The sequence below is a fragment of the Vulpes vulpes genome, chromosome 16 (assembly GCF_048418805.1).
Source record: "Vulpes vulpes isolate BD-2025 chromosome 16, VulVul3, whole genome shotgun sequence".
Taxonomy (NCBI): Eukaryota; Metazoa; Chordata; class Mammalia; order Carnivora; family Canidae; genus Vulpes; species Vulpes vulpes.
In genome coordinates this window covers 44437584-44463748 of record NC_132795.1, presented here as the reverse complement: position 1 = coordinate 44463748, position 26165 = coordinate 44437584, and positions in this window count along the sequence as shown.

The window sequence follows — 26165 nt, the reverse complement described above, 5'->3', positions numbered from 1 at the left end:
CTGAAGGGAAGGGATAGAACAGAATAATACTTGCATAGGGGTAGGTGTTGGGTAAGTCAAGGCCAGACAGGTTACGACCATCCTCAGAGACCAAAGCTGGTCAGGGAATTCATTCATGTATGGCAACTTCATTATCTGGCATTGGGAGACACTTCAGATTTCCCAGCAGAAGCAAATAGGGGTTTAAAAGCATTGAAATGTTGATGGTTAATAGGAGGGAAGTTGTGTCGTTAATAAATGATTAAGAATAGCTTCAAGATTTTTGGTCCATGGCAGTGGTTCCAGGATTGCTTGTTTGTCCATATGCTTATTTACTGACAAATAAAAGCTTATCCAGAAGACCCATGTATCAAAGAAATGGAAGGGCAGCTGCTTGGGCCATAGGAGAGGAGGGGGTGGGAGCCAGAGCCTGCTCAGTGAACCTCACAGACTGAAACCTGTGGCTGAGTTGTTGGGATGAGGATGATACACGGGTCAGAGGAGAAATCAGATGGGTCAGAGGAGGGGGATGGGAGTCAAGGTTAATGAATTTGCTGGCCGCGCTGAGTGGATCACTTAACCCTCAGGTAAGTATTTCTAGGTGGAGGCCACTGGGCCGAGAGCTAGAGGAGCAGTTGGAGCAAAGGCTATAATCTGAAACGATTGCTGACATCACAGCAAGAGAAATATTGCCAGAGAAGGTGCAGAAAGAGAAGAGGAATGGGCCAGGACCGAGTCTTTGAGAATGTGGCCATTCAAGGTGTAGGAAGCAGAAGGGAAGCCTAGGAAGGCCCCGGGGGGCTTGGGAGTGAGGGCAAGGAATGGGGCAGGTGACTGTGAGGTCAGAGATGCTGCAACAGTCACCGATGATGGTTGTAGGAGGTAAGGAATGACATTCTGTTCAATGGCTGGTTTTGTTTGTGATCTTTCAATAAGAGCAATTTCTAAACGTATGATGGAATATAGATGATATGGACACAGTCCACATCTTTACCTTATGGTTATGAGTAGACAAGATGTTTTTATTAAAAGAAGAAAATACATGTGTTTAGAAGGTATAGTCTTATTGGCTAGATTCATTTGTGAATGAATGGAAATATTTCTTCTTGTTTAAGTTTGATGCAAGGGAGCCAGACCATACACCAGAAAAGGCAAAGGGAAGAAATGTGTGAAAGCTGGGGGGGGGGGGGGGGGGGGGATCACTAATATCTTGGTTTTTATTAGGCTAATTGGAGTCAGAAACATTCTTTACCCCTGTGATTCTGTTGGACAGTGATGTGTTATATGATATTAAAGGAAGTAAGATAAATTTATGAATGGCATTATTACCTGGAAAAATTATATCAAATCTCTAAGGAAAATAGATTTAAAATAATTTCCCCCAGGAGGTCATGGCTGCTATAGACCAACAAAATAATGAAGACTAAGAGGTGACGATACCAGATTGAAAGATCTATCAGTGCTGGTCGCTGTGGTCGAATGATGCATAAAGCCTAGTTAGAGGATTGGATGACTGATTATTCCTGAATATGAATTAATATATTGGCAGTGTGAGTATTTTCATATTTACAGTTGTGCATGTGCATCTACCTCCACATGCACGCACACACACGGACAAATGCTTAATCTCTCCTCTAAATGGCATGTACATTGGTCGTGATTGTATTATAATATTTTCTGGTATAGTTTTATGTATTTTAAGTGCTTTTCTGATAACACACTGAACTAGAGCAGAGCCAGCACCGCAGATGGTGAGGAGTACCGGCTGACTTATATGCATGAGCTCAAGGTTTTAAAGCTGCGTTGCTATTAACTCTTTATCCACCTGATAATAAGTCACGATGTCACCAGATTGATGGGAATGGGGAGAAGATGTACATCCCACATGGCCTTCCTAAGACTTAATAAACTTGAAAATGCACTTAAAAGTCTCTAACACCGACAGTGGAGATGTTTCCTTGCCCATCAATTATTTTGTTCGGTTTTTGTATGACTCTTTTCACAGAATGTGGTTTTGTGTCTCCCCTGACAGATGTTGTGTTTGTGGATTGAGTTTCAGGGCTCTGTATTGTCCCATGACGTCCTCAGTGAACGCTTAAACTGCTGTTTCTTACCATCACCTACTTAAGGTAAAACTACTAGACCTATGGATTTTACACTGAATTGTCTTTTCAAGACAAATTAATACATAGGAGGGATTATAGAGCAGCCTTATAAAAGAGAATAAGGTCATCCTAATACACTGCCTATCAAAGGAAATGCAGAAATGAGAATTTCTAGAGAAATACAGGAAACATAAATATCCGCTATCATAAAATTTCTGTAAACAACTTCCTCCAATGTAAAAATGCTAGAGTGAAAGGCAGCTTAATGTTATTGACCTAAATCAGTCTTGTTACACTGATCAGTGAGAGTTTTTGAAAGATATCCCAGAATAAAAGCACTTTTAATCAGAACTGATTTCACTTTCCTCCACGGTAACAACAGGCTCCCCTTGAGGCACCGAGTCTCCTCCTGTTTCCTCAGCTCCATCAACCCCACGACGTGTGCACATGCACTTGGCAGCCTGCCCTCCGCACCCGGGGAATTTGCTGGCTTGGCTCCTGTAGATGGTTGTGCCTGTGATCTTGAGCTTAATAGATCCAGAACTCATTTGGAGTCGTAGTTAATTTTCAAAATCCTAGCAAATACAGTCAAAGGATTAAAAATGCGTGGGCTGCACCTGCAGGTAAAGGCATAACCCAAGGTGCTCACCATTAAAGAGAAAACAATGTATTAAATTGTAATAAGTCATCTGAGTATAGGCTGGAAAATCAGAGATGTCAGAGATGATATGACATTAAAAGCAATGTTGTCTATATGCCTCCGTGACACTATATAGGTGAAACACAAAAGGACAACTAGGAAACCATGGGAAATGTTTTTTTATGCTGTCAGCCCGACCCACTATAGTGTGGCCTCCCCAGCACCGCGTCAGGGCATGTCCCGTGCTTGTCCCACACATACTTCACCTCTCAGCCTGTAACGTTCTTCCTTCATTCTGGGGCCTTCCACGCACAGTTCAGTGACCACATTCTCTGAAAAACAATTCTGGCTTCTGCCCTACTGACTCCCACAGAAATAGCATTGACCTACAACCTCGCTCAAGCAGCTAATTGACTTCTTAGAATACAGTAGGGGCTCAATAAATGCTTAGTAAATGATGGCCACTGATAATTCCTTACATCTCAGTTTCTCAGCTGTACATGTCTCAGGTGCTTCTTAGCTCAGGACTAGAGACCAATCATACAAAACTCTGACCTCATATCCTCCCTTAACACTGTTGTCCACCTGCCTTGAAAATTTTATCACTTTGCTCTCAAAGACCCTTCTCCTTCTTCCGTCTCTAAAGAGGGATCCTCCTCTTGCCCTTCCATACTGGATGCCAGGGCTCCAAAGTAAAGAGCATACTTTGCGGTTGGTCTCTGATCTTCCCCATCGATAATTCCCTCCTTGATCTGATTTCAAGTACCAGTTCCTACCACCCATTTCTGAGCTGGCATCTGTAGTCCTCAATGTAGACTGTGAGCAAGCAGTCATGTTTATGTAGGGCAGCTTTTGAATCCTGATTCTGTGAGTAGAAATGGTATTTAATGTCCATGTCAGAGTTGAGAGAGACAGAACAGAACATATAAAAAGGGCTTAAAAGTGTGGCCTGGTGCAAAAAAGGAGTCCAAGAAAAGAATATGAATGTCTACACAGGGTATATATTCAATAAACACTTGCATCATATACGCACGTTGAAATTCATACAAGTTTTAGGTAGAACTCGTGGTCATGAATGAACGTTAGGGTTGTTTGTAGTTGTGGGGATTGAGTTTGGAAATAATCTTATGCAATCGCTTAATTTTTCTGAATGTTTCTTAGAAGATTAATTAAATCAGCCCAAATAATACGGTTAAAGAAAAAAACAAAGTCTATCAGCTGACTTGGCTAACATAGACTTAGCTAAAGCCCATTTTAGAAAGGAAGCCGCATTTGTGTGACATATACTCGACGGACACAGTCTGTTTGTAAGTGTGCTTTTTAAAACATAATGATTCAGGTAGCTTGAAGTTCAGCCTAGTATTCTGGAGTCAATGGAGATGGACTTTATTTTTCTTTTAAAGACTTGAAAAAAAAAGTAGTTGATAGGAATGCTAGAATCTAAAATCTTGGACAGAGTTTATTTCGCTTAAAATTCATTTTCGGAGGAATTAATATTTTTAATGGAAGTTTATTGACACATCACCCTTGCAAAACAGAAGAGTAGATAAAAATATGACCCTGATAAAAGCTTCCAAATCCTTTAAAGCTGCCTCTCTTTTCATTATGAATTTGAAACCCTTTATTTAGGGAATTATAGTAAATATATTCCAACATACCACTTCAAAAATATCTTTCCATGTATCACTTCAGAAATGGAAAGAGAATGTATAACCTAATACATCATACCAGAACAGGCTAAACCTGCCCAAAATTTGAACATGAAAAACTATGTTTTGTCAAACACAAAATACAGTAAAAACATCTCACAGAGTTGAGCACTAGGGAAATGTCTATTCAGTACAGGTTTCCACTTTCATTTCTAAAAACATTCCACATCCCTCCCTACAGGTGTAGTACTTTTTTCCCCATGCTGTCAAATGTAGAAGCAGATATGGTATAGCCTTAATGTCTCAGGATTTTTATAATAGAATATTTTATATTAGACATTTTCCCCACAACATCATTAAATTTGCTGCAGAACTGCTATGGGCTTAATATAAATTTAGAAAGCAAAAGGAAAACATATTACTCCATGCACTGTTCCATCAACTGTCACCATGGGCAAGAAAGCTAATGGCAAAATACCTTTTTTCTTCTTGAACTAAACTTGGTTCACTTGGAAAACAAATCCGGACCCTCTCAATACTATAAACTTTTCATGTTTTGGTTGGAATGCTTATTTAAATTGTATTCTGACTTATGAAAATCTCAATAGGATAAGGAAAGATTAATGTTTGCCATCAACTGCTCCAAATAACAATGGAGTTAAGAAAGATGTTACTAGATTCTATTAAATAAGCACATAAAACAGAGGTTTCATGTTCAAAAAGCTTCAGAAACCCTGGGTCAAACAAATAAAATAGGTTTCTTTACCGGAAAATATGCAGAACCTTTAATATGCTAATCTGTATTATGAATCTCCAAGATATAAAAAGCAGTGTTTCTCAAAAAAAAAAAAAAAGATTATGGAAACTTTTAAAAAAATTTTTTTACCTGGTCTCCATGTGTCTCTTCACGGGTCAAACAAGTGTTTATTGAATGCTTACTAGGTTTCCTGTTTTTTTCCAGTCTAGATGCTTGCATCGCAGGGAGACAAGAACAGGTACGTAAATTGTGTTAAATGCTGAGTAAAGGGCAGGTGATTCTATGGGGAAGGGAGTGGGATTTTTACAGTCACATAGAGTCTCTGTGGAGATGTGACTTTGAGTCAAGACTTGAATGGCATCATGAACCTCACCAGAAAAAAGTTGAAATTTCTAGCCTGAGGAAGCAGAAGTGAAGAAGAGTGAAGCGTTTCTGTTTGCATTGTGAGAACAGAGAGGAGGCTGCTCAGTGCCAGGAGGAGGAGAGGGCAGGTTGGAGGAGGCAGGTGGATTGTTTAAGACATAGAATGGTCTTAATGGTAGGATGTTCGGATTGTATGGTGGGCACGAAGTGACGATAGTGGAGAGGAGGCCAGCGCCTGGCCCAGAGTTGGCACCTGGAATTTTGGTCAAGACCCAGAAAGTGATGGTTTTTAGCTGGCAAATATAGATAAAGGAGATAAAGCAGAACTGGAATATCTAATCTGGCAATGGTTCATCTAGGTATGAATAATTCAGTAAGAGCTATTAAAATTTAACAAGAGATATAAGAGACGTTGTTGGTGAGGGCTCATCCTGAATATATCTGTATAGTTTATAAATGACTTTAGTCCTGTGTTTATAAAATTATTAAGGGTCTACAGAGGTTGCTTTCATCTTTTAGATTTATTTCACTGCATTATATTGGTGAATTAAATGTTATGGGGCATTTATTATATATTTGGAGAGTCTCAAAATTCCTAGACTATTTACCTTATGGATGACTAGGGTATACTCCATTTGCAGATGGGTACTCTGTAAGCAAGTGAGAGACTGCAAGAACACAAACTGTTCCTCAAGCAGAATTTCTTAGAAAAAATATGTTTTAAGTAAAACTTTTCTACATTACAGCTGTTGTAAAAACATCCTTTATGTCAACTACATAGTTTACTATAAAATATTTTATAAATATCCATTTTATATGGTAATTTCTATGCAGACAACTTACTATGTAAATATGTAATATAGAGGTAAAGAATTTATCTAATTGCACAGTAATACTTTTCCATATTTGGTGTAAACATCTTTAACTAAAATTACAATATAATCACATGTACATAAATGTTTAGTTAACTAACAATTATAGCATAATTATTACCATGTTCATGATGAAAGTGATATATGAAAAGATATTTTCAATAGGTTCCAGATTCATGAGTCTGCTTTTCTTATTAATTAGAGCTAATTCCAAAAGTTGATTACAAATACAATTTTAAATCCCAACTTCATATACTTAATGCTTATTCAAAATATACTATAAAAATGCACTATGATTTTTTCAAGCAATAGAAAATACAGATTTAAGAAAAACTTATAAATGTTTGAGAGAGAAAATTAATATTTATTTCCTATAGTTGAGGGAAATACTCTACTATCATTGATTGAATTAAAAATAATTTGGACAGGGGCACCTGGGTGACTCAGTGGTGAGCGTCTGCCTTTGGCTCAGGTCGTGATCCCGGGGTCCTGGGATTGAGTCCTGCATCTCCTTGTCTGCCTGTGTCTCTGCCTCTCTCTCTCTCTCTCTCTCTCTCTCTCTGTGTGTGTGTGTGTTTCTCATGAATAAATAAATAAAATCTTTAAAAAATTAATTTGGACAGATAAAGATCATCTCATATGTGCCAGTTTCTAACCACCTGCATCTGCCTTCTTTTTTTTTAATTTTTAGATTAAAAGTTATTTGATATATTTTTGGCAATATTAGACTTAAATAGTTGTTAGGATGAATTCTGGTCCAAAATGAAGTCAAGAATATAAATTGCAGTTATCACTTTTATTTTTTTAAAAGATTTTATTTATTTAGTTGGGAAAGAGAGAACATGAGCAGGGACAGAGGCAGACTCCCCATTGAGCAGGGAATATGAGGTGGGGTTCAATCCCGGGATCATGGGATCGTGACCTGAACCAAAGGCAGACACTTAACCAACTGAGCCACCCAGGCGCCCATAATTATCACTTGTAATTACTTGAATGTTCCTTTTGAAGAACTGAGATAAATCATAGGGTTGTTATATATATTCACTAAATTCAGAAGAACAATTGCTATTGAAATAAGCATGAGATAAATGGCATACGTTTTAATTCCAAAATATTTTAGTTCCATTTAGATATTCTATTTAGATATTGAGAATTTCACTTAGTAGAACAACAAGTAGGTTTTTTATCTACCAATACTGTTTCATATTTTTTTATAGCCATTCATGTCTTTTGAATGCAGGAGACTTTGAACATTGGCTCACCCCAAACATGTATGCTGTAATGTCTTGGAAATGGGAATAATATCCCTATTGCAAAGACTCTTGTGAAGATTAAATGAAAATAAAATGCATTGTGTGTATTAATATACTTTGTATATTTTAAATGCTCAATTAATTATATTATAATTGAATGATTCAACTGGCTGATAGGACCTAAGTCCTTCTGCTTTTCAAACTGTTGCTTAGGTATCGAAGACGTGTGCCCCCTTCAGAGTCCTTCCATGATACTTCCCAGGGAATCATTCCTGGGAAGAGGGAAATTCTTGTGAAGTTGCTAGAACTACTGTGCAGCAGACAGCATTTACTCTTCCTGCATCCACACATGTAGAAACGCTTATATATCATATGCCCATATTCATAATATGTATCTATTCTAACTTATATATAGGAAATATATAATAAAGTCATACATATAAAATAGAATTTGCCAGAGATCTTGAAAATATCAGCCCGTGACTCAGCCTTCTTCTGGTACCAGGGTAAAATAGATAACTAGCACCATTCTGTTATTGCTAGGATGCCTTTTAAAGATAACCCCATGCCCCAAAGTCTGAGTTTCTCAAACTACAGTCAAGCAATGAAACAAATCTATGTGCCCAAATAAAAGCTCTGGAACAAAAAGAGGAAAAGAAGAAAAAAGTTCTTTCTGTAGAGAAGCTCTAAATAAAAAGTTGGATATGTACATTGGAATAGGGTAGATATAGAAATCTCTATAGATATCCCTATAGATATAAATCTTTATATATTTAGATCCTGCTATATCCACATATATGGTAGTTGCCTTAAAGATCATTAACTGGTAAAAATGATGACATATATTTACTATTTGTAAAAAATTAAAAATTTATTTATTTTTTTTAAATTAGGAATTTAAAATCTGCTTTTCTGTTTTAACAAACAAGTGTTAGAATGAATGTAATTAGGGAGAAATAAAATTGGAGAGTGAGTGGGTAAAAGAATTTGTTTTTAAAAATGAAGCAGTCCTTCAGGAACTTACAGTTTAAGTTCTTAGTGATAGAGGGAAAGACAAGACAGTGCCGTAAGGTTTCTTCCAATCCTAATCATTCCATCTTTGGAACTCATTCTGAATAAAATAAACATTTTGAATAAACTGATAAAAACCACATGGTGAGAAAATCAGGTTCTAAAGTAAAACATATACTGGACCTGAAAATATAGAATAATAATGACCTCTTATGCTGAATATGATTTCTTTTGAGAAGGCTGATTTCTAGTAAAAAATGACTATATCAGATACAAGAGCATCCAGTAAATGCATTTAGAAATTATTCTCCCTTTTTAAACACAGCAGGAAATGGAAGGAAGAAAATCATTTTAGGAAACCTATTGCAACATGGTAATATCTAAAAAATAAAGAAGTTAAAATCCTTCTACCAGAGCATATAAACTAGATGCCTTGGCACAAATCGCTCAAGTTAAACACAAATCCAAACTGAATAAATTAAAAAAAAAAAAAAAAGAAACAATTAGGCATCTCGATCAATGTTTTCCCCAAGATCAGAAATGGGAAAATAAATGCGTTGGCAGCCAATGAATGAATGGATAAGGAATTATTAACAATTTTAACAATTTTCTTAGAAACAAATTCACTTGGAAAAAATATATAGCTCTGTCTTTAATCTTGGGAAAAATCACAGGTAAAATATTAGGTACATTAACTACAAAGTGCTCATAAATTTTACCTTTTAGGGGGGCATAAGCTGCAGGTGGTCTGGATGTCAAGCTTCCACTTCTGTATAGGTCCATGCATTTACTCCTGGGCATTAAGGAAAAGCAGGATATAGATTGGGATTGGTTTTGGACTCAGACTATCTCCATCTGCATCTTAATTTCATTCTATGAAAATCCAATCACAATCCTCTATTTGAAGAACATACTCAAAATAATTAACAACAGGTATGTCACACTCCCATATGTTCAGAAAAAAAAAGGCCATCTGTAGTTATCCAACATGGCCAAATAGATGCTAGCTGAATATCAGCTTTTTTTCTACTAAAATATAGAAGTAAATCATTACCAAAGCTTATGTCCCTTCCAGAGGGGTTCCAGGTTCATCGATATTTAACTTCCTCCTGAGTATCACCATTTGATTTTTCAAGATGCCAATTAATACCAAACCTGCACAAAACTAACACATGTCTGATCCACAATACCTTCTGCTCTCATCCCTGAGATCCTTATTTAAAGAACAACACTACTATCTGACCTGATTAAAAAATTAAACTATTGTCTAGGCCGAAAGCCAAGGAAATAATGATTTTTTTTTTACCTTGGAAATTTCAAATCTTAATTATATTAAAGTCACATTACAAAATGAGAACCTTATGGAGATACCAGGAGAACGGGTAAATGAGAACGCACGAGTCTCCTTGCATAACTGACCCAGCTTGAGGACCCGCCCAGAGCCTTGCACCATGCACGGAATGCTTTGCCTTGCCATCGCAGGCCATGAGCTATTTCAATACATGGGAAATATTTCTGTCTATATGTCAATACAACAAATGGTATAGATTTCTAATCAGTGTGTTCATTACTAAAAACTAAAACTAAAACACTTGTGCTTCTAAGTCAGAGCTTGTTCTTCCTTACAGGCACAGAAACTGGTCTTGCATAATTTTAGTGGGTTTTTTTAAGTCTTTACTGAAATTCCAGTTAGTTAAGACACAGTGTAACATTAGTTTCAGGTGCACAATATGGTGGTTGAACACTTCCATACATCACCTGGTGCTCACCCCAAGTGCGCTCCTCCATCCCCATGACTTAACTCATGCTTCCACCCACCTCCCTTCTGGTAACAGTCTGTTTCAGAGAATCAGTCCTGACATTCCAAGTGGAATAAGAAGAGAGGAGAAGCTGTAGATGTTTCAGGAGGCGGTTTGCTTAGGCTCCGTAAGGCACCTTAAAGGGTTTTGACCTGCATCCTAAGCATGACAGGTATAGGATAGCTCTGTGGTTTGAGTACTACACTGTAAGATATCCTAAGATTTGACTTGGCACTCTGACTTTTTTCAACATTACTCAGTGTTGGCTAGTTTCTAAGTTGCTTCAGTATCCAAACATGTTACTTTCAAGCTGTTTTCTTCTCTAGATATGATTATTTGCATTTTACACGGTGAAGTTCATCCCATCTTCTTTTGCGGATATTTCTAACTTCCTTATGAATGATTTGATTACATAATCTCCATGGACTTAGAAATACCTTTTAACAATGACTAAAAATTTTGTGAACTCTCCATCTATATGTTCTAATTTTAAAATTATCAAATGGCACAGGGCATGCCATCTTTCTAGTCATTTCCTTTTAGTATATTAGTGCCCATATGCTTACTATTTTTGAGCAAGCTTCTCAACACATTAGATTCACAGAATATCATACTTATCAGTACAGTTTTATCATATATATAGAAATACTTCAGTGAATTTTTTCTTAGGTATATATAATGGGATTTTTACATAATATATCTAAAGTATTTCATATGTTGTTAATATTTCTTTATAGGGTAATGGTTTCAATGAATTTAAACAATATGACCTTGTTTATTTGAAACATAAGACCAAGTAATATTGTTTTTGATTTTTGTTTATTGATGATGCAATAAACAAAGATACTCTCATTTTCTTTTTCTTTTTTTTTAATAAATATTTTATTTATTTATTCATCAGAGACACAGAGAGAGAAAGAGAGAGAGGCAGAGACATAGGCAGAGGGAGAAGCAGGCTCCATGCAGGGAGACTCGATCCCAGGGTCCAGGATCACACCCTGGTCTGAAGGCGGTGCTAAACCGCTGAGCCACTTGGGCTGCCCAGATACTCTCATTTTCAATCAAGATCTTGGTCAATAAGAATTTCCAGCTCAGTTTTTCTAGATATAGAGGTATTTTTAAGACAAGTATCAGATTTTAAAAAGTATCACTCAGTAATTCAGTCTTCTGTTTACTAATGGAGAAACTGTTTTAGTTACCTATTATGTCACTATTACAGAGGTTAAAAAATTAAACCACATTAGAACTGGGTCTTCCAAGAGCTAGCATTCTTTGTTTCACATAAACATATTAGGCAACTAAACAGATAGGATTTTATTTTTGCTTTATTTTGCTAATTTGAAAAAGTGTATTTGTCTTGAAAAATAAAGAATTTTTTTAATTAAAGGAAGTGAAAGTAAATATAATTTCTATAAGAAGTAAAATATTTAGCATTACTTTTTAAATAATAGTGAATGCAATTTTTAAAGCCTCAGCAATTAAAACATGACTAAATTAGGGGCGCCTGGGTGGCTCAGTCAGTTCAGCATCCAACTTTTGATCTCAGCTCAGGTCTTAATCTCAGAGTTGTGAGTTGAAGCCCCATGTAGGGCTCCACATTGGGCTCCATGCTACATAGAGCCCACAAGAAAAAGAGGAGAAGAGAAGGAGAAGGAGAAGGAGAAAAGGAAGGAAGGAAGGAAGGAAGGGAGGAAGGAAGGAAGGAAGGAAGGAAGAAAGAAAGAAAGAAAGAAAGAAAGAAAGAAAGAAAGAAAGAAAGAAAGAAAAAAGAAAGAAAGAAAGAAAGAAAGAAAGAAAGAAAGAAAGAAAAGAAGAAAGAAAGAAAGAAAGAAAGAAAGAAAGAAAGAAGAAAGAAAGAAAGAAGAAAGAAAGAAAGAAAGAAAGAAAGAAAGAAAAGAAAGAAAGAAAGAAAGAAAGAAGAAAGAAAGAAAGAAAGAAAGAAAGAAAGAAAGAAAGAAAAAGAAAGAAAGAAAGAAAGAAAGAAAGAAAGAAGGAAGAAAGAAAGAAGAAAGAAAGAAAGAAAGAAAGAAAGAAAGAAAGAAAGAAAGAAAGAAAGAAACTACATTATATGAACAGGAAATCCACAAAATAATAAATATAACTTGTTAGAATAACATGCTGGTGCACCTACATAGCTCAGTCTGTTAAGTGTCTGACTCTTGGTTTTGGCACAGGTCATGATCTCAGGGTCTTAAAAAATACATGCCACGTACAGATAAAGGAATATGCTCATAATAATCTTGAGTGATAAATAGGATAAAAATAGTGTATCCCTCTGATCTCCATTTTATTGTGTAGAGATTTATGAGTATGTATACACAAATGGTAACAAAAGCAAAAAATTGAACAAAGATAACTCGGTGGGGGAGCATAGATATAGATAGTTTTTCAAGTTTTTTTACAGCAAAATTTGGAAAACATATTACTTTTATAAGAAGGAAATTTCCCCATAAATATGGCCCCTTTATAAACATCTGAGAACTATGTGGTATATGTATAAAATGTAAGGACTCTGAAAGACAAATTAAATTGGTGTTATACCAAGAGATTGAGCTGAGTTTACAGGTTCTGAGATGGAATAATTATTTCCACTAAAATAATTCATCAACAAAGGTTTTATGTACAGTGTAGACTTTTAATTGAACCTTAAAATTTAAGACTGAGGCACACTGTAGTCAAAGCAACAAGGCATAAACATATGTATTTCTGGGTAAATAGCTGTTTTTGTGAGGCTAGAGCAGAGCTTACATGAAGGAAGCCCTTCTAAGAAACCGGAAATTTTCCCAGCAAGTGATGGTAATCTTTCATTGTCCTATAAAATGAAATGAATAAATAAAGGCTGAGACTATCTTCTGTTACCCGGTGGTAAAGTGAGCCCATTCTCCTTAAGTTTCTCAAGTCAACTATCCACTCAGTGATTGGTTAAATGAGTCATTGTCCAACTTCCTCCCCCCAAGATAGGGAAGTCATGTTCCATGGTTATACATAAAAATAAATAAACATGAAAATTGCAAAGATTTCTTGAGATTAATTTTACTTCGCTTTGGGAAAATTCTAAGACTGCAAACACTTTACAACCTTTTCTCTACAGTCCAACACTTTTCTTTTTTTTAGATGTCTCAAGACATCTTTCTTCGAAGGATGTCAGTCTAAGCTATTTTCCATGAAACTACTCAAAGTCGCATAGACACTCCCTAAGAAAGTGTTTTAAAATGTTTTTCTTTTTCTCCAAGATTACAAATAGTTTCTCTTCTTTCAAATTCTGTGTCAGAGGTTTAAAGCCTCTAATTTAGGGAAAGTTGTGTAATAAGCATTTTTTTAAAAATTGAAATTTTCGTATTCTGAACTGCTTTAGAATTACGCTTTGACAAACTTCAAAGGAAATATCTTCCAAAATAAAATGAGTTTCTGAATATTATTTTTCAGAATAAAACACTGAGATCGTTTTTATGGTACTATAAGATAATCCCCATGTTTCTTAGTTAGACCAGTTGATCGACATCCTTGGACTTAAAATAGCAGCACTCGACTGTTGAATTAATATACTGCAGATGTGCATTATTTCATAGTTTGGGGCATATCTGTAACATTCAAGTGATAACCATATAGTTAAATCCTTTGTCTAGTGTATTTTCTAAATTTAGAAACTTACTAAAGAGCTAACTCTAGGTGTCTCCATCAACATTCTAGAACGTGAAGGAAGGACTTTACGATACTGACACAGAAACCAGTGATAAGACTGAAAGGAAAACAGCAAGAAGTTTGGAACCTGGCTGTGGAATCACACTGATGACGTTTAAAGTCCATGTCTGCCACTAACTACTTATGTGACTGTAGGCAAATTATTTGATCTCTCTGTGCGACTATTTTCCTCATCAGTAAAATGAAGGTAGCAATATAATTTAATTTAGAAATTTCGAGAATTTAATATTATGATACCATCTAAGCAGCTAGACACATACCTGACACGGAATAAATGCCCAATAAAAATATACGCTATTATTTTATTTTAAATAGTGGTATACAGAGAAAACAATACCTAATTCCATTGTTTCAAAAGAACACATATCTCAATGCTGAGTAATTTCTTATGAGACCTTACGGATATACTTATAGCTTTTTTTTTTCCCTATTGTTTCCTCTGGAGTTATTCAGAAATGCATTTCCTTTAAGCAAGTTCTAATGGCTGTCACTATGATTTAAAGCTTTCTGCAGAATCTTTCACATAGGGTATGGCTGCCTAAATTACTTTGGACCTAATTTTAGATAAACTGCCATAGCAAGTGTTGAATAAATGCATGAGTAAGCAAAGTAAAGCAAAACAGATATTTAACATTTGTGACTGGTGTTATCTTCCTGCAGTGTTTGAATAGAAGTAGTTTAAGTTGGTTAATTAGGTCCCCTCCCCCGCAATACACACACAAAACTTCACGTTCAGAGACATTACATTACATTCATCATCTTTCTGAAGGGCTTGTCACTGAATTACCTCTGGAAGAAAGAGAGAGGAAGAGAGAGAGAGAGAGAGAGAAATCAGATCAATTCCAGATGTATTTCCCTCCAAGACACCTCTCGTCTTCTAACACAATAACACTGAAGTAGAAGGAAAAACTCCGTATTAAAGTACATTTAGTCCAGCAGGGATTTTTTTTTTTTTTTTTTTTTTTTTTTAGCAGAAAAGCTCCATAATGTAAATGATGTTGTCTTGGTAAAATGAATTTCTATTCTATCATCACGATGTACATTTTGATTATACACATTAGTTACTGAACTGAATGAACATCTTAAAAATAACATGAATTTGATACAGTTAATTTGACAAGGTGAAAAATGGAAAGAATGACAAAATTCTACAACTTGCAGTTGACTTTTAAAGACAGCTGAATATATCATGGCGATGAAAGCATGGACTACGCATGCAGAAACTGAGGCCCCTGCCTCCCTTACAGCTCCTCCCCCCAGCCTACCAACAAGCATGGAACTCTCCTTACAGAGCTGTGGCTAGAAATGTAGTATAAAATAATTTCATCTGAGCAGTATTATCTTCAAAATCATTACTTAAATAACCTTTAATTAATGTATGTGAATGATTTCCTCTTCATCAGCTATGATTTGCTGTAGGCGGCCCTAGCAGGTAACACCAGACATCAGTCTCTAAAACTTCTCCTTAATACTCAGTATTACAAGTGTTTCTACTGAACTGAATGCAAACTTCGAATGCAGAATTGACCACATGGTGAAATCAATAACGTGCACCCAAATGCTAAATGAGATCAAAGAAAAAAGCCATAAGAAAATAGACAAATCAATAAACTGATGAAAGATGGCTAAATGCAAAGTTATTATTATCAATCATAAGCACCAAACTCACTTTTGAAGTGTCAAGAGGAAAGTTGAACGTCTAAAAAAAAAAAAGAAAAAGAAAGAAAATAAGTGCTTTATTAATTAAAAAAGCATAGTTCTCTTGTCTGGAAAATTGAATACTTGCAACTTTATGGTATTCTCATAATTACGAAAAGGCCTTTATTGATAGTTGAATCATTTAAAATTCTTCCTACATCTCTTTAGTTTATATTCAATCACTGCAGGTTTAGTGGACTTCCAACACGGTGAATATTTTCATACAGTTTTGGGAAAATGTTGTTCTGAGCCCTTGGAAAGTCAACTACTATGAAAAAGCGTGTGTCCTGACAACCCACCTGCGTATTAAACCACACCTAACGTGACAAAATCAAAGATATTTTAAATCCGGCCCTCTGGCTAGCAACCACGCATTTTCAGACCATCAGAGCCAACTGTTGCCACACAGTTGAGGTAATTCGAAAGGATGCTCTCTGCCAACACAGTTTGCTAAGACTGTATCGCTACTCTTGTTTGGCCACCCAGTCTTCTCCAGGCCCTGTGACTGGTGGCAGCCTTAGTAGATGAGCTGCGGATTTTCTGCATGAGCACGGACACCAGTGTTTTCCCAAAGCATCCCACAGTTCCAGTTTCTGTCCTGGCACTTGTAGCGGCATCCTTCCTGGCTCTTGCTCCTCTTAGTAACTTTCTATGTGCATGTGGATTCCGCTCTACAAGAATGCCTGTGTCCTTTTCACTCACCAGGCAGCAGCTGCCACAGTCTTAGAACCATTGCGCGCAGGGTGAGGGTCACCGTGGCAGCTGGGGTAAAACATTTTGGTTGTTCAGTTCCTTGCTCCATGAGAACTTGTTAGAAATGCAGGTGTATCCCACCTGGACCCACTGAATTAGGATCTGCCTTTTAACAAGCCCCCCTGGTGATTCAGATACACACATTACATGTTTTCGAAATGGTCAAGCTGACCTAGTTCGTTCAGCTGGGAAAGTAAGATGGTTCCCTCTCTTTATTCCCTCGTGTTGGTGTCATTGGAGGGAGGTGGACGGAGAGAGCACGAGTGAGTCAGTGTAGGCCATTCTCCTTCCACTGCCCAGACCACAGATGAAAAGGGCTACATGAACACAGGCTGTTGAAGCACACTAGCTACCAAGCAGTCCAGCTCTCCAAAACAGGTCTCCAACAGTGGGTCATGGGAGTCTCCCATGACCCATGTTATTATAATACATAAATATATGAGGCCGATATGATACTAAAATCTTCTATAAAATGTGTTGTAAGTAAGCATTCCTAAAAACAAGCTTCATTTTGGGAAAACCTGCCAAACTATATTTCACCATTAACAGTATAGAAATTGTGCTCTCCAGCCAGGTGAACCCAGAAGACCCAGGATAAAGGAGAGAAAGATATATTTTTAGAAATGAAAAAGCCTGGAATAAACACACTTCTTCTTTTTTTTTTTTTTTAGGAAGCAAATATCTACTCCTTCCATTATGTATGTGAGTGTGTGTGATGTTTTTAAGACCATCTCATCTTCAATGCTATGCACTTTCAGCGTGCATGCAATATTTAGGGAGAAACCTACTTCGAAATATAGTTCAGGCTCAGGCTGAAAATTTGAAGTCTGTCCCCATCTGCACCACTGATTCCATATACAAAGCAATAGCAACTTCACAACAAGGGTACAAAGGCACTGTATAAAATGTGTGTAGGGCATGTCTCCCACAATGAAATAAAAAGGCTATATTTCAAAACATGGCAGTCCATTTTAGTAAAGGTGTACACTGCCATCCTTAAAATAAATGCTCTGTGCCAGTGGATACACCTCTCATAGGCATATAGCACGTGTCCACACTACAGGTTTGATAGAATAATATTATTTTTCACTGTTGGTTCACAGTATACACAACTGTGTAATTTTCCTATTTATATAAAAAGGCAATAAATATAAACTATTTTCCAGTAAAATCCAACAAAGGGACTTTAAGTTATGAGTAATAAAAATTAATCCAATGTTTTTCTTTATAGGCATTTGCCTGGATTATTATTAAAATGTTTAAGCTTTATTACTAACAGTTCTATTCATCACTATTTCTTTGGAAACTTCTTAGAACAATCCCTATTTAAAAACTAAAGGATTCTTCTGAACTCTCTGATATGAAAAATAAATAGTGTTTCCATATCCTTGGGATTTGATCTTTTCTCTCTCTCTGAGTAGTACATTTCTATCATAATTCCTAGAGGATAATTGTAAATATTGGAATTACGACTTACTCCCCCCACAACATGCACAGAGACTAAAAATATTCTAGATCAATACTGCTTTTTATAAAATCCATGGGTCCTTTAAAATCTGTTGTTGTTGTTGTTTTTTGAGGGAGGAAAAAGTCCTCATTCTTGATTAAAGTAATATTCTTAAAAATTTCCAGAACTTCTCTAAACATTTGGCTCATAACAATGGGTTCATAAACTATTTGTAAATATCTCAAACTTGATGGATAAGCAGATTACATATGGAGGTTAAAATCGGACATTTTCTAAATAGTTACTCAGCTAAGGAGTTCTACTTTCTTAATCTATATTGTAAATACTGGTAAAATTCTACAAATTCATATAATATATGAGGTTATGAATCTAAAGTTGTTTGTCTAGTGGTACAAATCCGTGTCCTCCAGACGAAAGGCAGAGATCCTGATCCCAGGGTAGCTGCTGATTGATGCTCTCCTACACCATTTTGCTCCCCAGTAATGAAACCTGTCATGATGGGCTAATGGTCAGTATGAGCTCGTCAGTTTCTACTCTTATAGAAAATGAAGGTGCCCCTGGACAGGGTCTGTAATCAATTTTATTCACTTCTAATAGCACGGACACTTGACAAATTATGAAGGAAGCATTCTATTTCTGTTATAAGATCTAGTGGAGTAGGAGCACTGGGGTGGCTCAGTGGATGAGCATCCGCCTTGGGCTCAGGGCATGATCCCGGGGCCCCAGGATCGAGTCCCACATCGGGTCCCCACAGGGAGCCTGCTTCTCCCTCTGCCTGTGTCTCTGCCTCTCTCTCTCTCTCTCTCTCTCTCTCTCTCTGTGTCTCTCATGAATAAATAAATAAAATCTTTTTTAAAAAAAGATCTAGTTCAGTAGAAGCTCAAAGCACCCGAAAAATAACTGAAGTGTAATCTTCCAAGAATAAGGACTAGCTGGAGCTTTTCTGCTTTGTATGAGCTACAGAAAATAATCTGAGGGTCAACATGTTACAATGAAAGCATCACAACGAAAGCTTTCATTGTGGGGAAGGGAAGGCTCCTTGTGGTCCTACGTGCTGATGTCGTAGTGCCAGGTACTAATGCTGTAGGCACCTACACTTAAAGGTGGGGGCAACTGGCCTTTCTACCCTAAATCCTCGCCAAAGAAAAAGACAAGGACAGGACAACAGGCCAATATAAGGAAATGCCTACTCAAGATCTCAAGATTTCAAGGCAATAACATGATGCCATGACATGTTTCCTGCCCTGAAGATCCAGGATGTTTATGAAGTTTGTAGAGAGACAGCACCTACGGAATGCAAATTGAGGTTATGTAGGATTTTATAGATCTTTGGCCATTGATTCAGATTATTACATGCAAATCTTACACATTTGACTTTCAAACACATTTTAGGCATAAAATTAAGTACAGTCTTGAAAATGTACAAGAATTAGGGGAAGCCCTAAATTAACTTTCATAATTTTTTCATGCATATGCTTTCATTTCTAAGTGGTATAGGTAATTTCCCAAATAATTAAAACTGATGAGCATCTGCAGTCCTTCTGAATAGTATTTGGACTGCAGAGCTATCATTTGTTAATCTTTTGTGTTATATTTGCAGTATGCAAAAGTATAATCACCGCACATTTTCGTCCAGCTTTGTTCTCCCCAAGAAGACGTAACACAGCAGTGTAATATAATGATTCCGCAAAGTCGTGCTACTAGGAAAGCACACTGGATGGATCATATCCATGTCCTTCAACAATGATCGAGGCTGACACAAGAAATATCCACATACCAGTCTCAGCACCTGACATTTAACATGTTGATGGATCCAAGGAGCAGCTTCTGGAAAAAATGATGAAACAAAGTCTTGAGAAGCATGAGGTGCTTTGTGTCAAGTACAGTCAAACGCAAAGAGAGATGAGGATGGAATTGAGGGAGGAAAAGCTGCAAAGGAAAGTGAAGGTCCATACTAAGCACTTAATCTAAAGCTCGGAATACAGAAATAATAGTGAGAGAAGAAAGCAAAGTACAGCACGGGGGTAGCCCAACGTTTGAAGGAATTGAGATAAAAGTCTGTAGCACTTTTTCCGTATCCTGTTCCAACTGCTCCGTGTGGACAACTTAGTCAATGGTCTCTCTTTCCCCTGTGCATCAGTAATTCTTTACTTTTTTTTTGTCCTCATGTTCTGTTCCTTTGCCTTCTTTCAGCCCTTAAATTATGTCCCTCCTTTCTCAAACCTAATCTTTCAGTCAGACAGCAATTTCTGTAGGCCTTGCTCAGGCCTCAAGAATAATACTTAGGGATAAAGGGATTGTTGTTCCAGGTCGCTCAGGAGCGGGGTGGGAGCTGGGAAATCATGCCTTACAAATAAAAGCTTTCCACAAATCACTTTATAAACTATTTTAATGATGAAGACAGTGTGCTGAAATCATTCCAAAAAAGAAAGAAATCATTCTAAAAAAAAAAAGGAAGCCAAATGTTTCCATTAAAATGATAAGGAGAAGCTAAAATACAATATAGAATAAATTATAAACCATCGAGGGATAGAAAGTAAAAATAATATACTATTTTTAAAAATATAACAGTTCTTTTTAAATAAAATTTTTAGAGGAAGTTGTGAGTGAATTAAGGAGAAAAGGATACTGATGAAGGGAAGCACTGGACAAATCGACAGGCCGAAAGCCCCCCTAGAAGCCGGTAACCCTGTGCTGTGCTGAGGGGATGATGACCTCTTAATAGACGTCAGAAACTCTATCTTAGCAAAGAAAGAATTTACTTCAAAAAGTGGATCGTGATCCACTTAGTTCTAAAGCCTGTGGGGACACCAAATGTGTCCCCAGAGACGCAGAAGTAAAGATAAAAATAACGGAGCTGCCACCCAGTCCTGAGCAGCTTTAACCATCACTTGAAAAGACCCCAAGTTTCCAGGATCAGGTAGAGAATGAGAAGGGAAAGGGGGCCTCCCTTGACCAGCAGGAAACAGCAAACTTTGGGTCAGTTTGGGGGGAAATCAGACCCTTGTCTTTCCAGTGACACAGATGCAGGTGTAGCTATTAATCCTCAGTGGTTCTGCTCTTTGACCCTGTGATACGTGTAGGGAGTCAGAAGTAAGGGAATGAAATGTTTCCCTTACGGCCAAAGACCCGTTTTCATATGGCTGAGTTTTATGTGATTTGATCGCTCCAAAGGCTGGTTTAGAATTATCATCGTCATGTTCAATATCTGACCTTTGGAGGACTTGCCAGTGGCCTGAAAACACAAACCACACTGTATTACATTCTCCCCTTACCTGCGCTGTCATCTGTCACCGTGGCACTTGTTGGGAAAAGAAAGAAGGGAAAATACAGGGAGCGTTTTTTATGTATGACAAGCACCACTTTTCAAACACCAGTGTTTACCATACACCACGTAGTGTCTAATCAATGCTTCGGGTGGTTGGAGATCAATAAACAATTTTACATTCTTTGTTTTAAGATCCTATTGGCTTGTTTGGTGTGCCAGGCTTATAAATCCCAACTATGCCAAGTTTCTCAGTCTTTCTGAGCCATAGATTAGCGATCTATCGAATAGGGACAATTGCTATCCCTGTAGGTTTTATAAAGATTAAATGAGATTCTCTAAGTACACAAAGTTTGGCACATTGTAAAAGTGTAATGAATTGCAGCTTTGTTTTTACGACCGCTATTGTTGTGGTTGAGATTCTCAATTTTTATCCCAGGGAATCCGCACACCTGCAAGTATGCGTGTGCGTTAATGTATACGTTTAAGACTTTAAAAGAAAGATTTCAAAATACGATATACAAAAGGTATATTTTGATTTAGAGAAAAAGATGTCATAACTGTACAATGAAAAGAAGACTTCCCCCAACATGCTTATCTTGTATACACTCTGTGGGTTCAAACTTTTTATTGCATTTGGATTTCATTAATTTGAATTTTTTACCCTTTCTGTGCAAAACACGAAGGGAAAAAGAAGATATTGAAATTCTTATGTCTCATAATAAAGTAAAAGCTATAAACACTTCGATATATTTCTTGGTTAAAAAAAAAATAGCATTCACACCCATACTTCTTGCCTTGATCAAATACTGCTTTTGTGACCTTGAAAAAAAAATCTTTTAACATTTAAGTCTTAATATTTTGATCTATAAAATCAGGTCAAAGAAGTTATTTCTGATGGTATTGATTGGAAACTCAAATTAGATGATTTATGGAAAAGTACCGTGCGACTTAAGAAAGTTCAATGCAAACACTTGCCCTTCTCTAAAGCTGAAGAGGAGGAAATAGGCTAAAAATTATTACATGATCCCTTAGATCTTTCCACCTCTCGTATGGGGAGGCCATTTTTATGTATAATTTGTGAATTTGTTTAGAAAGTCCATTAAAATGGCACTATTTAAATTTCTGTGTTCCAGCTGAAAGAGTTTGGCCGGGCACTCAATGTAGTAGTAAGACACCTGCTGTCAGAAGGGTCCTGGTGGCCCAGAGTCAAAGCCCATGCCTTCCCCGGGCCTCTGTCCCCCCGCCCCCCGCCCCCTGGGTCCCCCAGCCTCTGCTCCAGTCTCCTGAGCTCATTCCCCAGATACCCAGGCTGCTCCATCATCCGCTCCTTTTCAGCTGCTGCTGTAAGCTGCTCCACTGGGAAGACAGGATGATCCTCAATCAATTCTAGGCAAAACTCAGACCTTCTTTTACCTTATACAAGATAGCACTGTACTATATGGAAATATATTTCTACACTGGACCACTTATTATTTTTTTAAAGATTTTATTTATTTAGTTGTCAGAGGGAGGGAGCACAAGCAGGGAGAGCTGCAGGCAGAGGGAGAAGCAGGCTCACTGTCAGCACCCCCCAACCCCCCCCCCCCCCCCGGGATCATGACTTGAGCTGAAGGTTGATGCTTAACGACTGAGCTACCCAGGCGCCCCGACATCAGACAATTTCAACAAAGATATGTTGTTCCTACTTATTCTCCAAAATTTTATTTTACTACTGATAGTTTTATATTAAATCGAAACTCATACGGTTACAAAGAAGAGTGACCTCTGTGTTTGGACCACTTCAAACCGTCCCACATCCACTCAAATCACTTGAATTCTTCAGAGTCGTTCAGATTTTTCCCCCTTTTCTGTGTAGAAATAGTCTCAGCATTGATTTTTTTTCAATTAAAATGGAATGATTTTCCTTGTTCTTACCTGTACCGAACTGTGACATAACCGAGTTGTATGCAGTTCTAAAATAAACAAGAACTCTTTCATATCCTACATCTCTGAACACATAAAAATATCTTTTCCTGTGTGAATACTTTTAGTAACTCATAATGAATGCAAAGGGAAACTTCTGCAAACTCTATTTGGATAACTTCGGCAAGTTTAACTTCTGTGCCCAAGAAATAGGTGCAAATCCCCAAGGAATAGTAATTCCCATGAACCAAATCATTTCACCTAAAAATTGGCAGCTGTTGACACTGTAATACCTTGCAAGAGTGTTTGTAGCTGTGCATGATGATCATTATTAATATAAATTATTGCAATATAATAATGAGTTGCCTAGGTGAAAAAGGAAAGATCTAGAATAATTACAAACACATAGCATGGGAGTCTGAATTGCTAGATTTGAAACGGAGTGTCATTCTGCCTAATAAAAATCACTTTTGAGAGAGGTACCAGATTATAGAACAACTAATTATTATCGGACCATATCCAAGTAAGAATAAGTATTTCAAAAACACCCAGCGGCATATACAGTCATCAGCCAAAAATTGATTATTCACAGGTGGAGTGCCCACACTGCAGTCTCCAGACGCAGCAGATTTCCTTGCTCAGCTGCTTCATTTCACCTCAGGCAAACTCTGCTCTCCAGCCCAGCATTTCTACTGCTCAGTCAGGCTGCCCTCCCCTTTGAAAATTATACAAGGTCTTGGACAGCCCAATCCTTGTGCCTCAGCTTTAAGAGGTCCAGTCGGCACCCCCCGGCCTTCCACTGCCTTTTCATTCTCAGGTGGCTCTCCCAGGTCCACAGGTAAGTGCATACCTCCAAAACATTTCTACTTTGCCTTCCATTAGGAGGCACAACCATTTCCCTAGAGTATTACACACAATTATAAATCTCTTTCCAAGCCCCTCTCATCCCTACTTCCCTGCACAATATCCACTGCAGGGAATTGGGAGGGTGTAAACTGACCCGGAGACAATTTTAGTTGTAGTAAGCAGTTCTTAGAGGCTGCCTGGAAAGGGCTGGGAGCTCAAAAATAGCAAAATAGAAAACCAGAAAGCCTTTATATCACTACGATTGGGACCCCCAGAACATTGGAGAGACACATGTGCTCTTGAGTTTAATATTTACATAATGACCACATTTTCAAGAATAATTATAATCGGGCACTTATATTAATTTTCCAACTACTGTATTAAGACCTTATAAAACTAAGGACTATATATATATCCATGTTAACCCTGTATTCCCAGTGGTTAACAAGATGCCTAATACAGAATAGAGCTCAATGAATAACCATTACTTGAAAAAAGAGTGTTATGTAGAGAAATTATTTAGGGTGTCATTTGTTGATAGTTTATGAGAAATCCTAATTTGACCCAGTGAAAGAAAACGTCAACTGGTTGGTAGTAGTTAATAAAATACTTAAAGTGGTAAACATCCCCCCAAAATAACTCCTCTGAATCACTTCCTGTAACTTATGGAGTTGATTGAAATGCAATTTGATTCCCCAATTGGGATGAAAGATTTAAAAATATCTTGCAAACATTACAGTGAATTTCTTTTTCTTATAAGTTTAAGTTCTCTTTCATGTCGTCACTGGTGGGGGCTCTATTCTTTCTCTTTTAATTCTTTCTACCTTTTATCTTTGCCCCATTTTATTCATTCGGTATCTACTAAGAGTCAACTCCATGCCAGGTACTGAGCAAAAACAAAATACTCCTGATAGTCAATTCTTAATGTCATAAAAACATCGTAATACAGGGAACATGATCTATTCTGGGACCTCAGAAAGGCTGCCCCGAATAAGTGACATTTAAATTGAGATCTGAGAGATCTAAGAGATACTGCTCTAGATCAGATTCATCAGAGCGCAGATATTAAGATGAGTATCCTTGTGCAGGTGATGGATTAAGGGAGCACTCTCCAGAGTGGGGAAAGCAGGAGAGGAAAGGAAAACAACTCAAACCAATGTGTGATGTGGGGCAAAGCCACAAGTACGAGAAGACTGAAGACAGACCTTCAGGGAAAATATCAGATGCGGGCTCCTAGATGCAAAAGCACAAAGAAAGCAGTTGGGGAAGCACCCAGAATTCATAAAAAGAGCTCCTAGGAGATCTGGACAGACCAATGACATTATCTGCCACTGATGCCTGGAAGTAAGCTTTATGGAGGTAGTAGAGAACATTGCAGGCAGAAGGAATATTATTACTAAAGTCCTCTAACAGAAGCATTCAAGGAACTGGATGAAGTCGAATGAAGAGAGCACAGGGCGACAAGACCAAGCAGCACAAAATGAGGCCACAGGCATGAAATGAGCTAGACCATTCTAGGCTATGAAGGCAATGTAAGCTAGACTAACCCTAGCTGCTCAAATGCGCAAATCCCCAAACGTCAGTGACTTGGCATAAGCTTATTCTTCATTTACCTGAAGTCCAGTAGAGCTGTTTGCAATCAGTGAATGTGTTTTGTTTTGTTTGCATTGGATGATTCATGACCCAGCTGCTTCTGTTTCATGATTTTGCCCTCCCTGTCATCTGGTAAGTTGTCTATATCTACAGAGACAATTGAGAAGCTCCAGTGACTACATAAAACCCTGACCCACAAAGGACAATTATTCCTTCCATTTATATTCCATTAGTGAGAACTCATTGAAAGAAAAAAGAAAAGAAAAGATAGGGAAAAAATGGGAAATGCAATCCCTCCTAGGTAATTGCCTTGACAAATCCACACTCTGGAAAGAGAAACATGAAATTTGTTGGACAGGTTAACATTCTTCCCACCTCAACTCTGTTATGAGTTTAAGTGTTTATCATAAAACAATGGAAACATTCTTAAGCAAAAAATATAACCAACAGTAGGGAGTGGGTAAATCACTTAAACTGACATATACAGTATAAATTGGCTATAGAAAA